This window comes from Primulina eburnea, chromosome 9 (genome assembly GCF_022965805.1).
Source record: "Primulina eburnea isolate SZY01 chromosome 9, ASM2296580v1, whole genome shotgun sequence".
NCBI lineage: Eukaryota > Viridiplantae > Streptophyta > Magnoliopsida > Lamiales > Gesneriaceae > Primulina > Primulina eburnea.
This window is the reverse complement of record NC_133109.1, coordinates 29431189-29439360: the sequence shown is the minus strand read 5'-3', so window position 1 is coordinate 29439360 and position 8172 is coordinate 29431189. Positions and strand designations below refer to the sequence as shown.

The 8172-nt window shown below is 31.9% G+C and overlaps 1 pseudogene; it reads left to right on the top strand.

Moving 5' to 3' along the window:
* The first annotated feature begins 2828 nt into the window (after positions 1–2828).
* LOC140840511 (transcription factor MYB30-like) lies at positions 2829–4287 on the top strand (annotated as a pseudogene).
* Positions 4288–8172: the final 3885 nt, after the last annotated feature.

Genomic DNA, 8172 nt, shown 5'->3' with positions numbered 1-8172 from the left:
CCAATAAGCATATTGGGTTAAGTGTGGAAAGGTAAGAAATACTAGGATGAGTGACTTTATGAGAAATGCTCTCGTGCGTCATGCTACGACGATGCGTCATTTGATCTGGTTGACTAGGTGAGTCGTAAAAAATGGATTTCATATCTTAATGGGTAAGATTGTTTCAAGCAGTGTAAGGGTAAGATTGATCTTGAGAGAATGAGACACCAACAACAACGAGGCACGACCCCAAAACCCTTCTCGGATTCACGAGCCTAACAACTCATCCCATTGGTACTCATATCGGTGCAACTCCTCCTGTCCACCTATCATTTAATGTGGGGGGCTCTACGGTGTCACAAGTATAAGAAAATAAAGTTGTGTCTTGCCCAACAGCTATAGTTTTTGCCCTAGTGATAAGCGCTTGATCCTAACAATTGATATATATTATCAAACTATCGGTCTTACAATTTATATAAGAGTCAATGTCATTGGTTCAATTATCGTTGATTGCAAAAGTGCAATTATTGGAAAATAAATTGTTTTGTGTAATAATCGTCTCTGTTTGATAGAACAATCGAAGTATATTGTTTGAAATGTTGTACGATTAAAATATTAAAATGATACTATTAACATCGTATATATTTTGGTAAATCCATACACACTTTCTCCTACAAAATATGTACAAAAACATTTCACGTTAAAACCATATTCTCATTAATCAAATCATAAAAACCCTGTCATGATTTTTGGAATTTTCATACAATTAACATTATAATTGGATTTTCATATATAAAAGAAGAAAAAATGGTCTAGTAATTTGGTTTTCATTGGCTTTTGGTCATTTGATTGGTCAGTATTTAATATATGCAATAAATTGGTTTTTATGACAATTTAATCAAACTTACGTCGCAGTTTTCGGTTTCTATCCAACATAGAAGCAAAATATCGAACGTCAAATGTAGTCAGCACTCCGATGAAAAATAAGATGAAGTATATTTTCAAAGAAATCGACAAAATGTCAGCTAAATAAAAGACCAAACCTTACAATAATCAAATATTTTGTATAAATATCACACACAAAAAATTAGAGTGGATGATAATCATATTTTACGAGTCAACCTAATATTTAAGATGATACACAATTCACAATGTACATAGGGAAGGAGAAAATAAAATTATATTCTTGAAAACTACTTCCTATTTAAAATAGAATGGGATACTGATATTGCAGTAAGCATGCAAAACTTGAATGCTCAACTTAGATAATAATTCAATGGTCGAACAAGGGAGGCAAAATTAGGGCAAATAATTAAAGAAAAGGTACAAAAATTAGGGTTTATGATTTTGGCAGCGGAGTAAACTCACATTGAATGCCCACACGTTTTTGGGTATTGAGGCTTCTGCAGAAGCAGCAGAAAGAGGTAGTGGACAAAGCTGACTTTACATACTCCATGTTAGAGTAAATGCATTTCCTGTCAAATTTTTATTTAGATATTTCATGTCAATTTCAAAGTTCTAAAAAATGTGAAGCGTCCCGAAGCGCGAATGTCGAGCTCAAAGTTTTTCAAGTTTAAGCTAGATTAGCACAGACAAACGTGAAAAAACGTTTTTTTTTATCTTTAGTGTAATTGTAATTATCGTAAACAAATAAATTATTTAAAATAATACATAAATATGATAAATTTAAGTCTAATGCATTAATTATCATATTTATAAAAACATCAAAATCTCAAAATTACAATCTTTATTTGTTTTTGCAGTTAGACCACATTAAAAAATGCTAAATATTTGTCAAATTATTATCAGACATGCTTAATCATAATTAAAATAAAAAAATAAACATCTAAATTATAGACCTAATTTCTTATTTTAAAATAAAAAGACATATCTTCAAGCACATTTAATTAAACGCCTTAATTACGCTTAATAATTCGGTCAAACTATAGTTTCACCCATTTTTCCGCTTTTCTCCGAAACGGGGCCTTTTTGTCGAGCTTCAAGCTTAAGCTGAGCTTAGGCGCGCTTTTTATAACATTTCAGCTTAAGCGCGCTTTTTAGAACACTGGTCAATTTATATAAAAAAAAAATATATAATAAATAAATCAAATAATTGAAAATGTATCTTCCTCGTTCCTTATTCTTCAATCCTTGATTGATAGATATACATCATACATGAGACAATTCTCATTCCCATTATAATACGTATTCCCTCCTTCCTTTATTTGATCTATTTGGACAAAATTAACCTTAAAATCTTTATCTTACAAAATAATTATCAACCTTAACATTACCCTACCTCTTTTTTTTTCTCTCCAGGATAATGACAGACACGACGACGATGATAATAATAATAATATTCTGTAAGTACTTGGATCCGGGAATGGCGATCGAGATTGCATAAGATCTTTAAATGATGAAATTTTACGATAGAACAAGAGCGAGACAAAAGATATCAATAATAATGTGTGTCACAAAGAGGTGATAATAATCCGTATTTGGTGCAGTCGAATATCAAAATTTTATTGAAATATAGTTGTTAAGATTGGAACTTGGACCTAACTCAACCCCAAAAGCTAGCTCAAGGGGGGAGGATTGTCCAAGCCCATATATAAAACTCCAAGTTTATGTATCCAATCGATGTAGGACAATTAACAATAGTCTCATTTTTTATTCATTGTGTACATAAACATCGATATATATTTTTTCTTTCTCATGACAAAAAGATTAAAAAAGAAAAGAAAAAAAAGAAAGATGAATACTACTTTGACCCTCTCGAGGAGTCCTACATTTTACGGTCATGTCATGATATAGAAAACACATCAATGTGGCCTACTTTCTATATATGTGGATGAAAACAAAACCCAGCCAAAACACAAATGTCTCAGCTGTCTCAAATAAGAAAGTAAAATTTTAAAGATTGGAAAAAAATTTAATTAAAGTGCTCACATTTTCTGTTCTTAAAGCACTGCGGAAGTTGGCAAAAAAAAAAATAAAAGAGGAAGAAGATTCAGAAAGAAGACAAAACTAGCTAGTAGCGGCGGGGGGAAATGGGGAGACCGCCTTGCTGTGATGAAACGGGAGTGAAGAGAGGGCCGTGGACTCCTGAAGAAGATATCATGTTGGTATCTTTTGTTCAAGAAAATGGCCCCGGAAATTGGAGGGCTGTTCCCAGTAAAACAGGTTATATTTTCTGTTTCTGTTCATTTTCTTGCAGCAAGAATAGAAATGCTTTACCATTTCTGGGAGAAGATTAATCTGCTCGTAATTTTAGTGGTTAATTAGAGGATCGATTCACTGAAAAGATTTGTTTTTGCAGGGTTGAAGAGATGTAGCAAGAGTTGCAGGCTAAGGTGGACCAATTATCTCCGGCCAGGGATCAAGAGAGGCAGCTTCACTGACGATGAAGAAAAGATGATTATTCGGCTTCAATCCCTTTTGGGCAACAAGTATGCTACATTCATTATATCGACTCTAAGAATTAATTGAAACTTTGTGTATATATTGAAATAGCAATCATGTTCTGTGTGTGCAGATGGGCTGCCATAGCTTCTTATCTCCCGGAAAGAACAGACAATGACATCAAAAACTACTGGAACACTCATTTAAAGAAGAAACTCAAGAAGCTCGGAATCGGATCGGTAGATCAGTCTACCGGCCTCGTCGAATTTTCGTCGAAAAATCCGCATTCCATCTCGAGAGGGCAGTGGGAAAGTAGGCTACAAGCTGATATAAACACAGCTAAGAAGGCCCTTCAGGATGCATTGTCATTTGAGAATAATGGCTAGCCATTCTTCTCCAGGCCAGGCATTTTCTTATGCATCAAGCACTGAAAACATCGCCAGATTGCTCAAAGATTGGGTCAAAAAGACACCGAAAGTCGACGAGAATCACTCCAAGTACTCCTCTAGTACTCCGAATTCGTCCAAATGCGATGCGGCATCGAGTGATGATCAGATCCTCACTCCTGGAATTGAAAGCAAAAGTGGGATTGATTTGTCTGAAGCATTTGAATCCTTGTTTGGATTCGGTCAGGCTTATGATCAATCTTCAAGCTCTGGACTTTCGAGATCCGTTTCCGAGAGGAAACCCGACCCGGATGGGTTCGCAATGCTGGAGGATTGGCTGTTTGATGATCAAGCTAAGGAATATTTGAGTAACTTCGATTTCGATGCACATGAAGGTATAATTTAATTAGCATTCGATTAATTTCTACTGATTTTTTTTTTTTTAAATTTGCCCGTGAAATTGACCTTTTTTCTTCATTTTTTTGTCTGGTTAAAAGTAATGAGAAATTACGATTCATGTCACGACTTGTTAATCACCTTCTAGTTTTATTCTTGATCTCACATGTTGTACATTAATTATTGACCATATCTATTGTAAGAAAATCTCGTGAATTAATGTTGTGAGACGAATTTTTTATTTGAGTCACAAAAAAATATTATTTTTTATTATAAATATAAAGATAGTTGACCCCGTATCATAGCTAAAGATCCATAAAATCATGTTATAAATGAGATAGTCTGAATTATTTATCCATGTTTCATTCTTTAATGTTCCAAATGAAGTACTTGAAGTTAAAGAGTACTCTTTACTTGCTTGGTATTTTGTGCATTTTTGGATGATCATATAAGCAGAAATGATAATTAAAAAAATTAAATAAAGTCTTATGGTTCTATTTCTTTACACGTTTATGTTTATTTTAGAAAATTATTTTCTTATTATAATGTTTTAAAATTATAGTTTTACTGTTTACATATACTTTACTATCGATGTATTTGCACATTATTTTATGTATCATGTACTCGATTTTATGTATATATTTTGTATTACGTCCGCCACACTTTATTTAATATAGACCAGTCTATCTATCTATATATATATATATATAGCGATCTATATTTATCAAAACATTTTAATTATTTTCTTTTATATATTTGGGGAGGGAAGTTTAGGCCTCATACTCGAGACATGTTCCAAGTTGGGACAACAGGTGACATTAGGTCAAGAAGCTTGTGAATTGTGACATAAAAATTATAATTTTGAAATTAATTGGTTCCATGTAATTGTTTGCAGGTGTGCCATTAAATAAATATAGATAGTAATTTAATTTGCAAACAATTCACTCGGAATATAAGTATTTAAGCATTTCAAATAATACCTACTGCTATTTTTAATTTTTTTTTAACATTTAAACTCTTGTACATATATACATTTGTTTATTATTAGTTCTTCACAAACTAAAAAACTTAAGATTGAGTATACGTGATTAATCGTGGAACGTAAAAAAAACGTTATGATTAGTTATTAAGATGGAGATTTGTACTTAATTTAATCTCAAAAGTTAATTCAAAGAGAATGAATTGTCCAAATACGTATATATTTACTTTTCAAAGATTTAATCTAATGGATGTGAGATATATAAAACATTATATCACAATCAGAAATAAACATTTAGAGCGTGAAGTAACAAGACATTATCGGGCGATCTATAGGATATTCCAACACATATGATGAACCTGATACATGATTAAAATATGGCTCTGATAACATATTAAGATTGAAATTTGAACATAACTCAACCCAAAAAACTAGTGCAATGAGAGATTTCCGAATCTATATATTCAATTTTCATAGAATTAATCCAACCGATGTGAGACTTTTAACATCTAACAAAAGTGAGAAAATTGATCTAACAGATTTTTGACTGCGTTAAGTTCGCATAAAAGTAGAAAAGCTATACTTTTTAGTTTTAACTTTTAAATTATTTCAAATATTAATAAAAATATTTTTTTTTTATCATTTTTACTCTCATAAATAACTGTAAGAGAGGTAAATATAAAAATTTCATAATTTAAACTATTCTATGGTAAAAATTAGAAATGATTTCTTGCTCTCATGCTCAGGGCCGTCTTCAGAAATTTGGAGGCCCTATGCTATTTTTTTAGGTGAATGTTTTATATAATTTTTTTTAAAATTAAATATACAAATATCACATAAAAAAACTGATGATTTTTTTTTCGGGCTTGATTTTCTTATTGATTAAGTCCACTTTCAAATTTAAAAAAGCCCAAAACTAAAGCCCTAATTATATTAGAGGCCCTAACAAAAAGAGAGGCCCTAGGCGGCTGCCTAGGGCGCAGGGCGCCTACCCCTAGAGCCGGGTCTGCTCATGCTCATGCTCATGCTATAAACTTAATTTTTTAAGGAACTAAAAATTTAAAAATTAAAAAAAAAAAGGTTTTCTGGAAATGGCAGCTCATAAATCTCTTCCATACATAACATGGATGATGATACGTACATACATGCATGAATGCAGGATTAGACATAAATGCAAACATGTGCAGTGTTTGAATCTTTTCGCCTGTAAACCCACGCAAACTCAGCCATCAACTTCACGTCGCACATTTATTATACAAATCCCTCTTCTAAATTATTGTAGTTTTTGGTCTTTTTCTCTAAAATCGACATTATAACTGTATTTAGGTAAGAGTGGTAATGTCGGACACCGAATTACTCACGTCAGTATTACGTCGAAAAAAAACAAAAAAAATAAAATAAAAACAATTAATTTAATTAATTAACCATAAAGTTTGACCATTTACAGAAACAAAAAAAAAAAAAAAAGGATACCAAAAAAACCAAAGAATGAGCAATTTGGTGTCCAAACTCTTCCTGGACTCGGTCCAGTCTCGATGATAATAAGTCCAGCATCTGTCCTCTCGTGCTTAACAAAGCCCAACCCAGCCCAACATTTCTCCAAACAAATCCAGCCCACCGAAGACACCACTCCGCTAGTAGAGAGAAATATGCCAGGCTACATTTCCCATCGACATGGGTTTTATGGTTAGCTAGGATTTTCTCATTTGGGGTTTGAGCTGTGTTCTCAAATGAAAATTACTTTGTCTATTTTGAGTTTTGAGTCAAAATTAGTTCTTGATATGACTTCAGATAATATCGACATGATGTCAAAAGATATTTGATGTTGTTCGAAAAATGAGTTTTGTACTCATTTAGATTTGATTAAATAATTCGAACGAACTACGTATCGAAAAAAATTATCTTTCGATTACCAGTTAAGGTGAATGAAAAATTAATTGAGTTCGAATTTATCAAATGAAAAAATTGAATCAATTGATTGGCCGAAACATTGAAGATGTGCCATGATTTGGCCGAAACAATGTGTCATTTTATCAGTGAAATGGTGCATCATTTCATGAAGATGTATGTCTTTTGATTCAAGACTTTTCATCTTCTATAAATAAGATTTCATTCATTTGTGTAGGATCGAGTGCTTACCGCTTTACCAAAAACTATAGTTAGTGGTAATGGTGCAACTCAAATATTTTAAACCGCACAGCAGCTCAAGAATCACGGTTCGATCGCTCTACCAAGCAGGGAATATTATTGCACCCAACAATTTGCATTTAACGCATATTTTTCTCTTCTTCTCCTTTCTCTCCAAGTTTAATTCTATATGCGAATTTTTAAGCATTAGTGCTAAAATTCAAATTTTCAAGAAATAAAATATTGAATTTGGATTTTCTAAGATTATACGCTTAAATTCGAGAATTGTCTTCAAGTTTTAAGTTTTTTAAGTTTTTGCTTTTAAATTCAAGTTTTTCAAGATTTAATCTCTTAGAATTAGATTTTTAACTTTAATGGTTAAAATTTGAAATTAAAAGGTTTATATATCATCTTGATAGCATTCTAAATATTTCAAAGTTCGTGTGGCTTTAAAATTTGTAGTGCTACTATTTAGAAGCCGTAGTTGTTGTATCTAAGGAAACGAATTGCCAACAATCGTGAGCATTGGGGCGAGGCAATATCGTTTTAAGGAAAAAAAAAAAGTCAGATTTTTACCTCGATTATTTTCTTGTAGTCATTTGATTTAGTCATTTCTATAACGTGATTTTTCAAGTTAAATAAAAGAATACCAACCCACAGATTTGACATAAAAAATATTTGTGTGACTGGAGTGACGGAGTCACAAGTGTTACGGTGAAATAGGATTAAAAGGAAAAAAAAAACAAATTTATATGATCAATACTCAATTTTGACTGCTTAAATGAACAATATCCAAAATAAGTTGGATTGTTTTTTAGTAATGTAACTCGTCAAAGCTCGATTTTTTTAAGTTTTGGTCCATTTTTGTCCTAAACCATTAAATCCATCGAATATGATTATTTA